Source organism: Schistocerca gregaria, chromosome 2 (assembly GCF_023897955.1).
Source record: "Schistocerca gregaria isolate iqSchGreg1 chromosome 2, iqSchGreg1.2, whole genome shotgun sequence".
In the NCBI taxonomy this organism is placed as follows: Eukaryota; Metazoa; Arthropoda; class Insecta; order Orthoptera; family Acrididae; genus Schistocerca; species Schistocerca gregaria.
The window spans coordinates 746,995,374-747,016,648 of record NC_064921.1 but is presented as its reverse complement, the minus strand read 5'-3'; positions in this window follow the sequence as shown (position 1 = coordinate 747,016,648).

Below are 21,275 nucleotides of genomic sequence, written 5' to 3'. Positions count from 1 at the left end.
GCGAGCTGGTATGACATGGGCATACAAAACCTACCACAGCGTCTACAAAAATGCATCGACTGAAATGGTGATTATGTCGTAAAATAGTTATACGTTCAAGTTCTACGAGGTGCATTCAAGTTCTAAGGTCTCCGATTTTTTTTCTCCGGACTGGAAGCAGATAGAAACATTCGCATTGTTTTAAACTGAGGCCGCATTCATTGTTAATACGTCCCAAAGATGGCAGCACCGTAGGGCAGATGGATTTTTACCGCCAGCGGCGAGAATAAGAACTGTTTTAAATACTTAAAATGGCGACGTTTTCCAAACTTGAACAACGTGCAATCATTCGTTTTCTGAATTTGCGTGGTGTGACACCAATTGAAATTCATCGACAGTTGTAGGAGACATGTGGTGATGGAGGTATGGATGTGTCGAAAGTGCGTTCGTGGGTGCGAGAGTTTAATGAAGGCAGAACATCGTGTGACAACAAACCGAAACAACCTCGGGTTCGCACAAGCCGGTCTGACGACATGAACGAGAAAGTGGAGAGAATTGTTTTGGGGGATCGCCGAATGACTGGTGAACAGATCACCTCCACAGTTGGCATTTCTGTGGGTTCTGTGCACACAATCCTGCATGACGACCTGAAAATGCGAAAAGTGTCATCCAGGTGGGTGCCACGAATGCTGACGGACGACCATTGGCTACCCGTGTGGCATGTTGCCAAGCAATGTTGATGCGCAACGACAGCATGAATGGGACTTTCTTTTCGTCGTTTCTGACAATGGATGAGATGTGGATGCCATTTTTCAATCCAGAAACAAAGCGCCAGCCAGCTCAATGGAATCACACAGATTCACCGCCACCAAAAAAATTTCGGTTAACCGCCAGTGCTGAAAAAATGATGGTGTTCATGTTCTGGGACAGCGAGGGCGTAATCCTTACCCATTGCTTTCCAAAGGGCACTACGGTAACAGGTGCATGCTACAAAAATGTTTTGAAGAACAAATTCCTTCCTGCACTGCAACAAAAACGTCCAGGAAGGGCTGCGCGTGTGCTGTTTCACCAAGACAACGCACCCGCACATCGAGCTAACGTTACGCAACAGTTTCTTCGTGATAACAACTTTGAAGTGATTCCTCATGCTCCCTACTCACCTGACCTGGCTCCTAGTGACTTTTGGCTTTTTCCAACAATGAAAGACACTCTCCGTGGCCGCTCATTCACCAGCCGTGCTGCTATTGCGTCAGCGATTTTCCAGTGGTCAAAACAGACTCCTAAAGAAGCCTTCGCCGCTGCCATGGAATCATGGCGTCAGCGTTGTGAAAAATGTGTACGTCTGCAGGGCGATTACGTCGAGAAGTCCCGCCAGTTTCATCGATTTCGGATGAGTAGTTAATTAGAAAAAAAATCGGAGGCCTTAGAACTTGAATGCACCTCGTAAACTGATGTAAACCATTGTAGAAATAAACAGTCTGTGTACTTATAAAAAATAGGAGACCTTACTTTTTGGATTAACCTCGTATTAACGTGACATACTGAGGTTAACCTCTGGAAGTGAAAGCAGCATGCTCAGTTTAACTGTTTCTTATCTATAATGGCAACGAGGTTACATATGCGATTTTATTTACTTGGATATAACTGGCACGTAAATTTGTGTTTTACAAACTGAGGTACGAGTATTAGTGATCTGATTTTAATTTGTATTTTAATGTCCTATTCTCATTATTTTCTTTTACTAATGTAGCGCTGATTTAGACCGATACTGCCCTACTCTTGATCTCACAAATACGGTCGTGGAGTACGCGTTTTCTGATGGAAACAAACCTGTTTATTATTAGTAGCAGGAAGAATAAAACAGGCAGCTAACTACTTATTTAACATGAGATAGGTTTAAGTATACTGTATTAGACACAATAAGAAACACATTTTCGCCAAGATAGACTTGTCCGGAGTATCTTTACAGATATACAGTTAGCTTAGTGAATTTGTCACTAATTACACCTGGTACGTTATAAAGGACATCGAATTATAAGCAGAAACGAAAGTACGAGCAGTGTGCCTTATACTTTGTAAAATTCATGAATGATTTTCGAGATTGGTTACGCAGAACTATCATACAAATCCTTGACGTTTCCTTTATCTACAGAAAAGCATCGTCACTGGGGGAGAGCGAGAAAATGCAGGAACATTTCGACAAAATTTTCGGTCGCCATAAGGAATGTCAGCCATGTTATAGTTATATGGATAGATCACAGATTGTGGTGACAAAAGTTATGGGATAGCGATAGACACATATGAAGATGGCGGCAGTACACGAGGTATATAAAAGGGCAGTGCAGCGACAGAACTGTCATCTGTACTCTGATGATTCATATGAGAAGGTTTCCGACCACGCGACGAGAAATTAACAGACTCTGAATAAGATTGGTAGTTGGAGCTAGACGTATGGAACATTCCATTTCGGAAATCGTTAGCGAATTCAGTATTCCGGGATGCACAATGTCAACAGTGTGCTGAAAACACCAGATTTCAGGCGTTACCTCTTACCACGGACAACGCTGTGGCCGATGGCCTTCACTTAACGACAGATATGAGAGGCGTTAGCGTAAAGTGATCAGTGCTAGCAGTCAAACAGCAGTACGTGGAATAATATCAGAAATAATTATGGGATGTACGACTAAAGTATCTGTTGGGACAATGCGGCGAAATTTGGCGTCAATGGGCTATAGCAGCAGACGACCGACGCGATTACCTTTGCTAACAGCACGACATCGCCTGCAGCGCCTCTCCAGGGCTCGTGGCCATATCGGCTGGACCCCAGACGTCTTGGAAAACCTTCTGAACACAACGGTTGAATTTTTATGGCTGACAATGTGCCATATCACAGGGCAACAATGGTTTGCTATTGGTTTCAAGAACATTTTGGATAATTCGAGCGAATGATTTGTCCAGCCAGATCGCCGAACTCGAATCGAATCGAATATTTATGAGACATAATCTAGAGATAAGTTCGTTTACAAAATCCTGCGCTGGCAATATTTTCGCAGCTGGGGACGGCTGTAGAGGCAGTATGGCTTAATATTTCTATACGGGACTTCCAGCGACTTGTTGAGTGCAAACCACGTCCAGTTACTGGACTACGCCCTGCAAAAGGAGGTCCGACACGATATTAGCAGATATCCCACGACTTTATCACCTCATCTACATCTACATGATTACTCTGCTATTCACAATAAAGAGCCTGGAAGAGGGTTCAGTGAACCACCTTCATGCTGTCTCCCTACCGTTCCACTCTGGAACGGTACGCGGGAAAAACGAGCACTTAAATTTTTCCGTGAGAGCACTGATCTCTATTATTTTATCGTGACGATCATTTCTCCCTATGTGGGTGGGTGCCAACAGAATGTTTTCGCAATCGGGGGAGAAAACTGTATGTATAGCCATGACAAAGAGAACGAACCCGAAAATAATAGCTGGAACACGTTACGTCGAATAAACGTTTAGTTGTAATACTGTGAAGTGATTTGAAATATGACTACTACATAATAAAATTAGTGAGGAAGACTTATATTTGCAGTAATGGTTTCTGATGAAGTCCGATGTAGCTGTCAAGGAAATCACACACAAGCCACAATCATGACCAACTTCACAATATTGTTCTAGCTTTTGTAGTGTTCATGGAGGAGATTTTTGGTAATGAGGCGTCATCCTCTGACCTGCTAATGACCAAATAAAAGAAAATGTAATTTTTAAGCGCTACCGATTCATTTTCTGAAATGCAGGCAACTAATTTTCCCTCGCTAGTACACGAAAGGAACAAAACAAAAATTCACTATTAATGGTACTAAAAATATACTCCACCATGCATTTTGCAGTAGCGTGTGGAGTATATGTGACTTGCAGAACAATTACGTGGATTCACAAATGTAGAGAGGCCAAATACAACATTGCATGCTTTCTACCGTGTGAGAAAATTTCTTGCAAAAATAAGAAACTGTTATTTGTGTACACTGGAACCAAGGTCAATAAGTTATTTCATGTTTATTCCAAGCTGCTTAATAATATCGTATTGTTATCTGTGAAGCCAAGAAACTATACAAGTGAGACATTATATTCTACTCTGGGAATTAATGTAAAGCCACGTGGGAAGGGCTGCCATCTATTATCTACCAAACAATAACATTAGGCAAACTTAAGACCTAAACAACACAAAGTAGGAAATGATGTTAAGCCTAGAGGAGGAGCCTACCAGACAGTTGTTGAAAGACGGCCTGTAATCGAAAAACGTTGTGTTCTGTGGGAGACATACTCGTAAAAAGAACTATTTACTCTGCTAAAGCTATCAATATATTTGTAACAAAATGTTTTATTCGATACCACTGATCAAATTCGTCTGATTAGTCATTTCAGGTGAACATTTCAGTATGTTTGTACATGTAGCGTTAAGAGATCTTACACCATGTAATAAAGACACATGAAGATACATAAAGAAGTCAAGAAGTAAATTTAGTAAAAATTTGCGCAGCTGACGACTAACTATTTCTGTTTTTAAATTTATGTAATATAAGAAACAGTATATTGAACGTACTTTAAGAGCATCGAAATTGTGTAGACCGTACTAATAGCATATTATTTTAACTTTCGTCATTACGTGAATGTATTTTAATTCACTTGTTAGCTCACATTCATAGAAATCCGTTTTTGTTCACATTTTAGGTGAGAGCTGTTCACGAAGTAAAAACATAAAAAACAAAAATAACGAAACACAAACACAGGTCGCACGGATTCTGCACCCACTCCAACTAAGACAGCTCTGTACATGTGCAAATCTGGCGGAAAAGTTTTTCCGGGTAGCTTTAGCTGGTTACTGCACTCACTGCTCAAACAGGTAACATCCATATTTCCAGTAGTCAGGAGCGGGAGATGGCACTGCTCAAACACGATTTCAGTTTTGCGCACGCGCGTGAGCAGGCAGCCAGTCGCTAAAACGAATTTATGGTAGTTCCGAAAATGCTCAGTAACACCTTGCTCAATGGTGGGCTAGTGCGAAATTCCAAAGAGTTCAGCTATTGGAAGGATGAAGCCCACATTTACCAGGTACCGGAAATGGGTTCACGGCGACCACGAAGACAGTACACGGTTGTGTCCAAGAATAACACAAGGGATGTGCATAGAGTAGTAGCAACGTAGTCTAGACACTCACAGGAATGGCATATGTGCGCATAAGGCATGCGAGTCATAAGGTGGCGCTGTTGTAGATGTATAGTGTGCAACTGAGCGGCATCCACTTGGTGTGTTGGTGTTGTGTGCCGTTGAAGCAAAGAGTGTCGATTTCACCGTTTCCATGTATGTGTTCAAAAGGTGTTCCAAGTTAGTAAATTGAAACTGAGCTTGCCTGCGGCACAAAATGCATCAGAATGTTTTGGAAGATCAGATGAAGCCTGTGGCGAGAGTGACTGCGAGATGATCGGCCTATCGTGTTGGATAAAAACGCACGTTGTCGTGTCGCAAACAAAGTTAAGCTGTTATTACAGCAGGGGTATTCAGAGATATTGGAACACGCTCCACGCTCTGCTTACCTGAGTCCGTGTATGTTCGGCCTGTTTTTGATGTTGAAGGAACCCTCGGAAGCCGCTGATTTCCTGACATGGCATCTGTACTCCGCATAGTAGGACACTTCGTCGCTGTCGTCAACAAAGAATGAATACCTTGACAACGGTCCTCAGCAGCTTCCCGAGATTTGGGAAGACTCTGCGCGTTATCGCAGTGAAGCAATGTAGTGCATCTGTACTTCATTAAATATTGCGTTCTATGAATGCTTGCCTCACAAAATTGTTAAGGCTTTCGTGGCCACTTGTTGACTAACTGCCTGTTGGCTTGTGTCTCTGGTTTTTCGGCCAACGTTTATTTCATGAATTTTCTGACATATCGCCAGCACGAATTGTTGGAATCGTCAAAACTTCCTCCTCCACTGCTGGTGGTGGACTGAAGTTGAGTTCGTGGCCACAGATTATTATATGTACATTGCCGGTCAACCTGCAAGGGCTTTTCCGTAGTTATTCCCGGTGAGGTTCTCCTCTTGCTACCTGCAACGGCCGTTCGCTCCATCACGGGAATGCAGGTTACGTTAAGATTGAGGCTTTCTTCGTTCTTGTTGAAGCTATTCTCTCATGTTTATGATTTTCTATAGCTTCTGTGAACAAGAGAGTGCGCTACGGTCGCAGGTTCGAATCCTGTCTCGGACATGGATGTGTGTGACGTCCTTAGGTTAGTTATGGTTAACTAGTTCTAAGTTCTAGGGGACTAATGACCTCAGAAGTTGAGTCCCACTGTGCTCAGAGCAATTTGAACCATTTGAACAAGAGAGTGTGATGGCTCTTCTCTAAAGCCAGAAGTTCCTTGCGGCGAATTTTACTGTGTGGTCGGCACCACACAGCTCGTGCTCCGCCAGGGCAGATTCTCCACCTGCACGAACATGGACCATGCAATGCTGTTGATTGATCATCCAGTCATTCAAACGTAAACTTTTCGGCATATCCATGGTATGCGGTATAGTGTCGACACTGCAAATTGGTTTCCTTTCTCCTTGACCGATCTGAGACACGCTTCGACCTTCTTTGTCGGCTTGTGGATAATCTTTCCGCTGTGTTTTTGAAAGACGTCACCAAGTTCTTTCATGCACGTCTCAACAAGAGCTATTTCACGTGGAGTGGCAACTTCTACGAACAGCTGGAAGGCGTCGCCGTGGGTAGTCGTTTTAGTGCAGTGGAGGCCCACTTCTTCATGGAAGATTTCGATGCACAGGCACTGGACTTGGCAACATGTAAACCTAAGATGCGGTACAGATAAGTCGCTGATACCTTCCTTGTGTGGAGCCATGGTGAGGAACAGCAGGGTGACTTCCTAAGACACTTGAACAGTCTCCATGCCAACATAAACTGTACTATGGAAGTATAAAAAGACATACAGCTACCCTTTGTAGATATGGTGGTCACAAGGGCTGGTGAAGAACTGGGAAACAGCGTGTATAGAAAACCGACACACATGGACCGATACTTGCTCAAATTGTCGAATCACCATTCGAACTAATAAAGAGGCGTGATTAATACGCTCGTAAGGGCAGCAAGATGAATACGTGAGTGCCAGCACTTCAGACGCGAGATGAAACAGTTGGAAAGCGTCCTGAGGAGCAATGATCCTCCACCATTTATATAAGAATTGTAACAGAGGCAAAAACTTGGCGAAGTGGCATATCGGCAAAAGAAATATCGATACGACTTGTCTGCCTTACATTCCCAGAGTGACGGAGAGAATCGGCCGTATATTGCGCAAACACGGCGTAAAGACTACATGTAAACCGAAAAAGAATATCAAAGAGTGTCTCTGTTCGGTAAAGGAGAAAAGGGAGCCATTTGCAATGTCGGGAATATACAGAGTACCATGCAATGCCGAAATGATTATGATGAAACGACTGAACAATAAATCAACACTAGGATCACAGAACATAAACGGCATTGTAGTTTGGGGCAGGTGGAGAAATCGGTCGTTTCAGACCACAAGCTGTGAGTCGCTGACCACAAGTGAAATTCGCCTACAAGGAAGTTCTGGCTGTAGAGAAGAGCTATCACATCCACTTGTTCAGAGAAGCTATAGAAATACACCAACATGAGAGTAGCTTCAACAAGAAAGAAGAAACGTTCATGGTGAACGGAACCTGGATACCCGTGCTGCAGGGAACGACCATTGCAAGTAGCGAGAGGAAAACCGCACTGGAAATGACCCCGGAAAAGCCCTTAGAGGTTGACGCGACAGGTACATATAATCTGCGGCCGCGAGGTCGACTCCAGTCCACCACCAGCAGTGGAGGGTGAGGCTTTGAGTACGACAGCCACTCGTGCTGGCGGAACGCCAGAAAAATCATCAAATAAACGTCGGCCAAAGAACTTAAGACAGAAGCCAATAGGCAGATTGTCAGTGCTGACATTACTTTATTTAGAGCCCTAGTATGTTGCATAGTTCCCAGTTTTTGTCAACATTATATTAATCCTTATCTGAATAAATGGTTTAGGAACTCAAAAATTTACACCTCATCCCAGTTTTTGTCAACAAGATATTATTCAAGATCATTTAGGAACTCAAAAATTTACGCCTCATCAAGCTAGGGATGGCTTGCTGAATAATGTTTACAGAGTCCACAAGTAGACTTCTCTAAACTAATACTCGAAAATGGACACTTGGCATATACAGGTTGTCCGAGGAGGAACGGTCCATATTCACGAGTTTGACGGAAAAGATCATTGGAAGCATAAAATTGTAGTAAACACGACCTCTAAAATCCATACCTTAAGAACTTCTTCTATTCATTACTGTGAAACACGTCTCTTCTACTGAACAAGTGCTCATAGCTCCTAAGGTATGCGTTGTAGAGTCCACGTTTACTTCGCAATTGTTTCGGGTCTTGGTCTGCAATACCTCCTCCTAAAATATGGAAAGCAAAGAGCTTGCAGTACAACAAATATGTGAAATCTTATGGGACTTAACTGTTAAGGTCATCAGTCCCTAAGCTTACACACTACTTAACCTAAATTATCCTAAGGACAAACACACACACCCATGCCCGAGGGAGGACTCGAACCTCGCCGGGACCAGCCACACAGTCGCAGCGTAACAGGTTTATTTCGTAGTATCGAAGATGAAGAAGTGCTCACAGCTCTTCTGATATGCATTTTAGAGCCTAGCTTTTTGATTCGAATGATCGTTCTTGTCATACCCCTGCATACTGAGCATTCCTCTTGAGACGTCCTGTATTTCAAATTGCCTACATTATATACACATATTAACTCCCTGGACAGCCGCGCGTGTTAGCACACCGAGTAGGAGCGCAGGCACCTGGCAGATCACTCCTTCGCTCTGAGAGTGAAACAGGAGAGGTAACGGCTAGCAGCGCTACAGGGTACATTCCTCTATCCGTAAGATGGCGGTTCCCACAGCCGACAAGTGGAATACCTTGCTGGTATATGCGTCCCGTCTCAGTTACAAGATTCGCAAATATTTAGTTTACGTTCTCACTCTTTCACATGGGTAACACTACACGCAGACCCTCGGGGTAGCTACACTAATTCCGTCTCAATGGTAGAGGGGTGGCTACAGGAAGGACAGGTGCCCATGCTCTACGTTAACAATGCCAAATCTGATAATAACATTGCCGACCCCGTGTGTGTCTGGGATACACGCAAAAGAGTTGATACTACAGCCCTATTAAACAAGTTATGGAAATGACAAAATTAAAAACTGACGAGACGTTTGAAGAATAAAAAGATACAATAATTCATTAAAACCATCATTTACAAGGCAAAAAATAGGCAGAGAAATATCAGTGCAGTGGAGCTCACTTCTACTGCGCCTTTACGAACAGGAGTGGAAAAAAAAAACAGAACAACCTGTGGTTTTTGTTTTACAAGTTGTTCACATTTCGTTTACTGAGATACGTTTAGTTTCAAGTATTACTGTGCGGTTTCCTCTCACAAAGTCTTCAGTTTCAGGCTACAGGAATGTTAAAAGCCAAATCATTTTGACCACCTGCTTAATAGTTTGTATGTCCGTCTTTGGGGCGAAATACATCACTGACTGTGTACCAGGGATCCGACATTTTGTTGGTAGGTTTGTCGAGGTATGTTGCATTACATGTCTGCACACTAGTGACGTAATACGCGTAAATAACGGGCCGCCGATCCTTGTACGTGATGATGGCGCCCTGCAGCGACCCAAATAGGATTTACATCAGGCGAATTTTGTCACCGAGATATCAAAGTGAGTTCACTATAATGCTTCTCAAACTACTGTAGCGCGGTTCTGGCTCCGTAACAAGTACAATTATACTGCTGAAAGGTGATATCGCCGTCGGGGAAGATATCAAGCTTGAAGGGATGGAGGTGCTTCGCAGCTGTCACCGTGTTTTCAATTACTACGACAGGTCACATGCAAATGGAGGTGAATGTGTCCCACAGCATAATACTGCTCCTACCAGCCTGCGTCCGCGGCGCGGAACACTGCACGTTTCGAGCAACCGTTCAGCTCGATGGCGGCGTTTGTGGAGACGACCGTCAACCTAGTGTAGCAAAAATGTGATTCACCCGAGGAGTCGACAAGTTTCCATTCCGATGGTTGTGTGCTCACTTCAGTCGTGGCTGACGATGTCACTGGGTCGACATGTGAACATGTAGGTCTGCTCAGGAGCTCCATGTTCAACAATGTACGATGAAAACTGCCGGCCGCTGTGACCGAGCGGCTCTAGACGCTTCAGCAGGCCGGCGTGGCCGAGCGGTTCTAGGTGCTTCAGTCTGGAATCGCGCGACTGCTACGGTCGCATGTTCGAATCCTGCCTCGGGCATGGATGTGTGTGATGTCCTTAGGTTAGTTAGGTTTAAGCCGTTCTAAGTTCTAGGGGACTGATGACCTCAGATGTTGAGTCCCATAGTGCTCAGAGCCATTGGAACCATTTTGTTCTAGACGCTTCAGTCCGGAACCGCGCTGCTGCTATGGTCGCAGGTTCGAATTCTGCCTCGGGCATGGATGTGTGTGGTGTCCTCAGGTTAGTTTGGTTTAACTAGTTCGTTCTAAGTCTAGGGGACTGATGACCTCAGCTGTTAAGTCCCATATGCTTAGAGTCATTTGAACCATTTTTTCAACGATCAACAGTGCACCAATATTGAGATGCCATACATCACAATTTATTACATTTTACAGAGAAGACAAGCCTCCGAACCCCTTGTCCTGTGAAGACGTCCAACCAATTAGCGCGTAGTGGTAGTCTCGCTGTCCTACCTCTTTCCGTGAACATTCGACCATCTTCGCGGTTTCACAGATACTCGTTCACAGGCTTTGTGCAATATTAATGTGACAAAGTCGCTTATCTGAGTGGATTTCCCTATTTACAGCCGATATCTTCGCTAGGGTGGTTCTCATTCGTCTCTGCTGTTCTTACATACTTTTCATAGCGCGTCAAGTGTCAGCAACCTCTCCAGGCGGCATCCTATTTCGCAGTTGGCAGTGGTAATAATGTTGTGACTTATCTCTGTATGGTCGAGTTCAATGTGACGAGTTCCTTCTGTTAATATTAACCTAGCCACATTCAATCATCAGGTAATATAATATTCCGCCTTAGTGTGCCCTGAAAATATTTTTAAGTGTAACTAATTTTACCTGGTGTTACAGACACGACCGAATAAAGAGGCTGGGCGACGTAAAGATACCGCCCTGGAACTAACCAGTGATGGACACAAGCTGCGAACATGATTTCCAAAGAACATTCATTAACCCTTTGTGTTCGGCTATGATCATATGTGATAACTGAGAAAATGCAGGGCCATGAATTACGTTGCGGAAATCTCATTTCAGGGTGAATTGATACGTTCCTCTTCGCTACCAGTTACATCGTTTTCCTTGTTGTTGTATAATATATTAGCGACAATGTTCCCAGCCTCTCAATGACAGATCACATCGTTTATTATGATGCAGAGCATATCTACGTGGATCATTACGAGCGACAAAACTAGGCGTATGTAAACGTAGAAGTTGAAACACTTACAGAAAAATGGCCCTATGTTCACAGGTCCTGCTTCAGTTTAGAATGGCAGTGTTAACCGGACAATGAAACAGGGTTTCATTGTAAATTAGCATTGTTTCGTTAGAATATTCTACCGCGTTGCCTATGCCCTCACAAGGGGGATTAATTGAAATGTGTGCAGTAGACCTTTTTGTTTGTCAATGCACAACCAGAGTACGCCACGGTAATTCACCTTTCGATGGTTGACAGGCTGCTATCTCTTCTTGTCCACATTGCAATAGGTCTTGCCTGGAAGTTTCACTACTTAGCCAGCCGTTAACAGATATATGCGACAAGATAGTCAACGCTAGACCGTGAGAATTATTCGTGTTAAAAGATAAAAAATGACAATAGACTAAATAAACAAAGAAAATGTTATCTTAGCGTCCAATGACGATGGCTACCAATGCCAGACCCTTTCTCTGTTTCACCTAACTGGATTGCTAACCGAGATAGGGATGGCTGCGGATAAATACACAGTGATTTATGATCGATTGTATACAAGAGCAGTCAGCGTCTTGTAAATTCACCTTGATGACAGATACTAGGTTAGAGTGGCCGATATCTCCAAGAGAGTTTCAAGTAACATCACACAAGTTAAATTTATAGCTCAAGAGGAGTAATAACAAAAACACTTTGAAAGTGTGTTGAGAAAACTACAAAAAGTTGTGGTATGCAAAGTATAACGTCTGCCTTACCCGTGGATACAATATTTATAAGAGTATGGAATATTAATCTGTTAATAAACTAAATTATTGTCTCACAGATCCTGTACTAATCTACTCAAAGTACATAAACAAATGCAAGTGTAAATCGTTTTTTATTAGTCTTTACAAGAAATACGAAATATTGACCGTTGGCAGCGTTCGTTCCACTTACCCCTACTCCAAATCCCATCACCTGAATTAAGTAACTTACTTGCAGGTTGATGTTAGCACTGAATATAGTAGAAACTTTTCTTTATCCCTGCAAATTTTACAAAATTATTGAAAGAAGCTCTGTCTTACCGTATTCACGTTTATAATACAGAACGTGTCTTTTGTTATCTACTGGGAACCTATCAATGATAACAGCGAAGCCTCTCACATATTTTCAAAAAGCGTTCTTTCAAGTACCCAGAACAGCAGCCAGATCTTTCCGAAATTCTTAAATCATTAAGTCTTTCAGATTGGTGTAACTTATTCCGCTAAAAGTTCCAGAAGGACGAATTGCATTTCTCCGTGAGGTTGATTGTAAGTAATATGATTCTCGAAATTTTCGTGGCGTAAAGCAATCTCTTTTACGGAAGACTTTGAAGAGAGGGCACTTGAATCGGCAGAACATAACCAAATGTCTTCTGGCGATACGTGGATCACACTTTTGTAGTATGGCCCCACGGTGAAGAATAACTATGACGCTTTTTGCAGCATCTGAATTCCTTACACGAGAATATCAAATGTACGATGGAAATGGAGAAGTGTAGCTGTATGCCAATTCTTGACGTCTCGGTCAGACGGAAAGGGGATGGATCATTAGGGCATTCCGTCTACCGGAAGTCCACACATACGAATCAGTATTTGCAGGTGTCTAGCTGCCACCACCGGACACAAACTATGGGCGTCTTTCGAACACTGGTGCACCGCGCATAAGTTGTGTCTGATGGAAACACCCTTGCAAAGGAGCTGGAACTCCTACAACCAGTGTTCATAGAAAATTGATATTCTCCGGAATAGATCAGCACAGCTTTAACGAAGGAAAAACGTGACCACCCACTCGTTCAAGAGGAAAAGGAGCGGTTCAACCCCAGGGCCTTCTTTCCCTACGCCGACAATATTTCGTGGAAATTAGGTAGAATGTTAAGAAAACATTACGTCAAAGTAATCATCTGCCCACCTTCTCAGTTCAATAAAGGACGATCTAGGATTACATGAGGCTAGAATCTACAGAATAGCTCGCCCGTGTGGAAAAGCCTGCTTTGTTCAGACGCCGCGCTCAGTGCGTGATCGCCACACTCGCCTTTCGCAGCCCATTAAGTCAGCCATAGCCGAGCACTGTATCTCCACAGGACATAACATGGATTACTCTACCATGGAAACCTTGGCCTCGGTGAGATCCTTCTGGGGTTTGATTAATAAGGAATCGGAGGAAATACGTTTCACGCAAGATCTTATTAATCGTGATAGCAGCTTTCAACTGGATACGGCGTGGGACCTAGTTATTTCCTTAATTTCTTCAGAAAGAAAACATTTTTTGACCGATGACACGGCTACCGACATTTAGTTATATTGATTTTGACACCTGAATTTTAACTTTTCGAATGCGCATTTCGACAGAGAGAACACGTATAGTATTACATTACGCATGTGGTTGCGCACCATAGACGGAGCGATTTACGAAAATGGCGCATAACACGACAGAGGTCGCTCATTTACCGGCTGCATTTACACGTGCGTTTTTGGCCAATTTTTGGTATAAAGGAATGATATGAACTTCAAATCTTCACTGCAAAACACTCACTTGAAGACTGTTTGTTTTGTTTTGTTTTAGGGCGCAAAAAAACTACAGCCGTACACACCCCCTTCGCGTCGGAACCGCAGAACACCGAGAAGAAAAAATGAGTTAATAACGACTATACCTTAAGCCCAGTCGACGGTAGAAAAAATAGCTAAAAGACTGGGACTTGGATAAATGTCCATAAATACGCCATAGAGACAATGAAGGCCCTGAACTGAAGATTAAATGTCCTTCGCCATATTGATATGACGGATAAAGAGTAAAAGGCCGTCGACAGGCTGCGCGTCGTTCGCTAGAACGGTCGATTACTCAGACGGCAAAATGAATAGATCAGTGGTTAATAAGGAAATGGCGACCGTCAAAGGTTAAGGGCAATGAGCACAAAGTGCTTGATGATCAATACTTAACGAATGGCGTTGGCTAAAAAGACAGTGCCCAATACGCAACCTCACTAAAATGATCGCGGCGAGAGGGCTGAGAGGAGGTCGTCTAAGCCTCTGAGAGGTTTAATTCCCTGGAGTATTCCCATGAAGGGAAGACCTGTGGCGGTGAAAAAGTGCTCATAGATGGGAACACAGGGATCGTTACAGGGAATGGAAAGACTAGCGGGCCGAGGTACAATGGCCGCAGCTTTGGCAGCAGTGTCAGCGGCCTCGTTTCCTATCAGACCGACATGACCAGGGACAGACATAAACACCGAGTGGCTCCATCAAGAGGCAGCAGGTGAAAGGTTTCCTGAACACATTGCACTGAGGGGTGGACGGTGTACAGCACACAAAGGCTCTGAAGATCACTGAGAGAGTCGGAGCAGATGAGAGAACTGAAAAGCCTGTGTCGACGGATGTACTGCGTAGCCTGATACAGGGCGAAGAGTTCCACAGTAAATACTGAGCAGTGTTCTGGAAGCCGATACCGAAAATAGTCAGTGCCAATGACGAGACACATCGGAAACCACGGTCAGTGTACTCAAAGTTACTATCGCGAAGTTCCGTGCGAAGGTCGAGAAACTTACGGCAATAGAGCGAGGCTGGAGTAGTGTCCTTGGAAAGCGAATAAAGTCCGAGATGAACATGGGCAGCCGCACGAAGCCATGGTGCTGAAGGGTTCACACCCATTAGGAAAGTGGCAAGTAGCGTGCAGTTAGCCTGCCAGGGCAATAGGCAAAAGGAAATTCAAGAGGTGGAAGAGAAGAAGGAGTCATTGAAGAAGGAGCCACTGGGTGAGTGTCCATGTTTGGCAGACAAATGAATGCTTATTTGGTGAGTAGAAAATCCTGACGGTAGTCAGGAAGTTTTTGTATACAAACTGACAACCAGGTTGGTGTGAAAGGCGCCAGTCGCCAAACGGTCACCACGGCGGTTGGTTGTATGATGCATGGACTTGAAGACGCATAAACGAAACACCCATCGTCTAGCTTCGAAAGGACAAGGGACCCGTACAAATGAAGGAGGATGGTTCGATCCGCTCCGCAGGAAGTACCGTTGAGGACAAGTAGCACACTGAGGGACTACATACAGTGAGCGGCGAGGTAAGACACTTGGGAGAACCAATAAACTTCGCTATAGACCATGAGCCACAAGAATTTCGTAGTTTCAGCGAACGGAAGAACAAAAGGCCCGAGATGTAAAGACAGTGGAAGAAACCAATTGTGCCGCCAGAAATTCACACAAACGTTTTTGTCAGTGAGCCTTTGTCGATGCTCGATGCTGAAGACTCCGTTCAAGGAAACAAGCCCATGGACCACTGCAATAGACGGCAAAATCGTCAACTGAAAGGCAGCCGGAGATGCCCAATTGGAGAAGGGGCATAATAGGGTTAATGGTGATAGCAAAGAGGACAACGCTAGGACGGAACCCTGAGGCACACCACTTTCGTGGATAAAGGTGTCCAAAAACACAGAACCCCACGTACCTTGAAAAATCGTTCTTTAAACGTTCCTGAAGGAAACGAGGCATGCGGCCTCCGAAGTCCCACGAGCACAGAGTATGGAGGATAACAGTCCTCCAGCAGGTGTCGTAGGCTTTCTCCAAATCGAAAAACACGGCAACAGTCTGGTATTTTCGCAGAAAACCATTCATGACATGGGTTGACGAAGTGACGAAATGGTCAACTGCAGAACCGCGAGCTCGAAGTTCACAGTGTGCGGTGGTTAGTAAGTTGCGACACTAGAGCCACCATACCATCCGAGCATGAATCATACGTACCGTCAACTTGGAAACACAGCTGGCGAGAGAAATGGGGTGATAACTAGAAGGAATGTGTTTGACCTTAGCTATGGGTATGATAGTGGCTTCATGCTAGTGTCTAGAAAACGTGCCCTCTGCCCAGATGCGATTGTACATATGCAGGAATGCTTGCCCACAAAAGAAAGGTTCTGCAATATCTGAATGTGAACATCGTCTATCCCTGGGGTGGAAGATCAGGATGAAGTGAGACCATGAACTACCTTCCTCATAGTAAAGGCGACATTTTAGCACTTAGGATTCTGAGAAGGGAAGGGTGTCGCCCGGGCCTTCTCCACTCGTTTCCGATGGAGGAAGGCAGGGTGACAGTGGGTGGAGCTAGAAATCTCCCCAAAATAGCGGCCCAAAGTTTTGGAGACAACAACAGGGCCAACTCTGACGTCATCTGTTACGGTCAGGCCGGCAATTGAGGATTGGACCTCGGTTGCAGGGAGTCGTCGGAGGTCGGCCCACACGACTGAAGAGGGGTGAATCGTTAAAAGATCTACTAACAAAACCCAGCTAGCTTTTTTGCTGTCCTGAAGATCGCGACTACACGGTGCACGCAACTGTTTATAACGAATGCAGTTTGTAATCGTAGGATGAGGGCTGGAAAAGTGGAAAGCCCGTCTCTGCGCAACGGTGAAGAGGAATCACGACCAATGGCACGCCGGAAAAACGAGCACTTAAATTTTTCTGTGCGAGCCACGATTTCTCTTATTTTATCGTGATGATCATTTCTCCCTATGTAGGTGGGTGCCAACAGAATGTTTTTCGAGGGGAAGCCTTCAGTCTGCCTTAGAAAGCTGCCATTTGGTTATTTATGTAGCTGGGGTAGAAATCAGCAAACTGACAGCACACAGGAAACTGCTGCTCGAGTACATGTTAGAGAGAATGGACTACTCGAGACGACGGGCAAGCTGGGCAGGGCAGAAGGAAAGGTCCAAATGGGAATAAGTGTGCATGGAGTTTGGAAGGAACATGGATGCTTCCGCATTAAGATAAATGAGATTAATATTAAGATTGAAGAAATTCCTCCAGTTGTATTTAAGGTGTCGATTTTATTTTGGCAACTAGTTTCAACGTTGTAACAACGTCATCTTCAGGCCCATACACTTGTTGACGTCAGCTGCGTGCGGCTGATACTAGAAGTTAGTGGTACGATATGGCCATATCTATACTCTAAGAGTTTGGCAGCATTGTGGAGAGTTTCCAAAGTACCGCCCGAAAGTCTCTGACGACCTCTGCATTTAAACTCATATGTCACAGTGACGGAATAGATGATGGCTCCGTGTTCCATTTCGAGTTATTCCTAATTTTGCACTCATGTACGTGATGGCTGTTTAGCTGCTGACAACCTCCAGAAATTGTCACCCATTCACAAACTTCTTCCCCAACTCAAACAAGCCATGCCACTCAATCAGTATGTGGTAACTAAAGCATGGATGTGATGGAAAAGACACCGCCGGTGTACTGTATTATTAAGCAACACACTTGATAGCGTGAAGAATTTTACATCAACTCCAACACCGGCCAATCATGTGGCTGCATGTTTCCCCAATTACAGAATCATAGCTAAGCTATCCCTTCTCTACTTTGCGAGTATCATTACGAACATGGACAGATGACCGCTCAGCACGCCCATTCACAGTTAATTCTCGAACACATAAATCATCAAAGTATATCAGACGGCGCTCTAAATACTTCTAAGACCTCGAGCATAGTACTTAATTTACGATCCACCTCTCTGCGTATGGGAGTCACAGAGCATTCTTGTCATCTTAGGGTAAAAGACCATCCTCACTCTGTTATTGACCAACCCGCCCTGCAGAACTGTCACTGAATTAATATGCAACCGATCAGAAGAAGACCGCTACACTCCACGTCTCGTGAATGAATAGAGCTTTCCGAGTGCAAACTCGTCCAAGTGCATGAGATTTCTCGAGATGTGACCAAGTCGAGGAGCTTAGCACTCCTTATCGATGTATAGTAACAGATTTCAAAGTGCCTTGATGTAACAGCATGCAGTTAAGAAGAAGAAGAAAGGACTGATTTTTATACGTGATACGGTTCCAGACGAATGGAGATCTACACATTTTTACGTAAATCATCCAAGCTATCAACTCTAAAGTATTCTCCTAGAGTCTAGGATCGGTACCTGGAAAGTATTGGTAAGAGAGAGAGAGAACATAAACATATGCACTCCTAAGACCACAACGTTCAGCACATAAAAACTGGCTATAATGTTAGATGGCATACGTTTCCGACCTATCAGACATACATCCTCCTTCCCCGTTTCTCTACGCTGAAATATCTTATCGAATCGTAAAACGAAAAATCTACGCCCATAAAACATTTGCTTTGCATGATACAAGCACAATATAGCTTTGCGGAGACGTATAGTGTCCACTTTTCGCATCCGATCACAGTTCAGAAATTATAAAATGCATTCATCAGGCCTATATAAAATGATAGTTAGTAGCGAGGGATACATCCTACAAGGAAACAGATAAACGCACAGCATCAGCATCCGACATGTGAAAATTACAAGTCATTTCGTCACTAACTCTGTAAACAGCACATCTGTTGGGCAAATGTGCACACGGTGATTGCAGCACCTCACAAGCTCCTACCGCTAACTTAGTTATTACGCTGAAGACTCGATTTTACACCCAAGATGAGACAGGAACGGTCGCATAAATCAAAATTCGTTTAGAGGAATGTGTCAAGTTTCATCGCACGTGAGATGGAAGTCGTCTCATGACTGACAGGTTTACCATTAATGATCGCAAGTAGACAGCGCTTTAAAGCACATACAGAACACATAGATGTATACGAGTAAAACGCCGGCCATGTCAGGTGACTGATGCATCCGGACATAACAATGGCAAAAAAGGGATCTGCAGAAACTTCTTCCTCTCTAGAATGAATCAGTCAGCCATTAAATCACACAGTCGATTGACATCATTTCCAACATATAGCGTAACACTACAGATCTGAGAAGGTAGTGTATATTTTTCTTTGTATGACCTCAGTCTGCCCATCATCTATTGCTACTCTTTGTCTTCCTTCTCAATCAGTCATCGCCTATAACTCGGTGGATATATCGCACAATGCCTGATGTGATCTCAAGACAGTGTGCGTTACAAATACTAAAGAATTATCTAGTTGGATGCGGTGTGATGGAGTCGCAAATACAATGTACATACCACGATCCTTAGCCGAATCACTTTCAAAGTTCAGTGATTTTATCCCTAGGCTACATTGTTGGCTGTTAATACACACATTTCTACAATCAGAGTCACAGCATTTGTCCGGAATGCACCTCATTGAGAGGTAATGTAGTACCTCGACATGGATACTTGTGTGCACCTGTAGAACCATGACTGATTGCGAGAGTAACAAGCAGTAGTTGTTGGGATCGGGATTTTTTTCTTTAACATCTGCTCGATTACGTCTAGGACACAGTGGTAGGACTCGAAAGAAAAACACCCATCGCTGATTTTCGGTCAGTATTATCTGGTATCGTATGCATTCATTTATTGATGATATAATATTATACTTAGTATTAGTTCTGGGTGTGTGATATGTTCGTATTTGAGCATCAGGTTCATAAAGTATATGTGTTTGTGTAAAGGAAATGTCTATGTGGTGTTGTAGGAAGGGATTGGATTTGACTTGGAATACTGTGATAGCGAAGGGAAGAGTATGTCTAGTCCTAAGGAAGGTACAGCTATTTCCAGAGCTACTGCCGATGTTGTTGTTGTCTTCAGTCCTGAGACTGGTTTGATGCAGCTCTCCATGCTACTCTATCCTGTGCAAGCTGCTTCATCTCCCAGTACCTACTGCAACCTACATCCTTCTGAATCTGCTTAGTGTACTCATCTCTCGGTCTCCCTCTACGATTTTTACCCTCCACGCTGCCCTCCAATGCTAAATTTGTGATCCCTTGATGCCTCAAAACATGTCCTACCAACCGATCCCTTCTTCTAGTCAAGTTGTGCCACAAACTTCTCTTCTCCCCAATCCTATTCAATACCTCCTCATTAGTTACGTGATCTATCCACCTTATCTTCAGTATTCTTCTGTAGCACCACATTTCGAAAGCTTCTATTCTCGTCTTGTCCAAACTAGTTATCGTCCATGTTTCACTTCCATACATGGCTACACTCCAAACAAATACTTTCAGAAAGGACTTCCTGATAAATAAATCTATATTCGATGTTAACAAATTTCTCTTCTTCAGAAACGCTTTCCTTGCCATTGCCAGTCTACATTTTATATCCTCTCTACTTCGACCATCATCAGTTATTTTACTTCCTAAATAGCAAAACTCCTTTACTACTTTAAGTGTCTCATTTCCTAATCTAATTCCCTCAGCATCACCCGATTTAATTTGACTACATTCCATTATCCTCGTTTTGCTTTTGTTAATGTTCATCTTATATCCTCCTTTCAAGACACTGTCCATTCCGTTCAACTGCTCTTCCAAGTCCTTTGCCGTCTCTGACAGAATTACAATGTCATCGGCGAACCTCAAAGTTTTTACTTCGTCTCCATGAATTTTAATACCTACTCCAAATTTTTCTTTTGTTTCCTTTACTGCTTGCTCAATATACAGATTGAATAACATCGGGGAGAGGCTACAACCCTGTCTCACTCCTTTCCCAACCACTGCTTCCCTTTTATGCCCCTCGACTCTTATTACTGCCATCTGGTTTCTGTACAAATTATAAATAGCCTTTCGCTCCCTGTATTTTACCCCTGCCACCTTTAGAATTTGAAAAAGAGTATTCCAGTCAACATTGTCAAAAGCTTTCTCTAAGTCTACAAATGCTAGAAACGTAGGTTTGCCTTTTCTTAATCTTTCTTCTAAGATAAGTCGTAAGGTCAGTATTGCCTCACGTGTTCCAACATTTCTACGGAATCCAAACTGATCTTCCCCGAGGTCTGCATCTACCAGTTTTTCC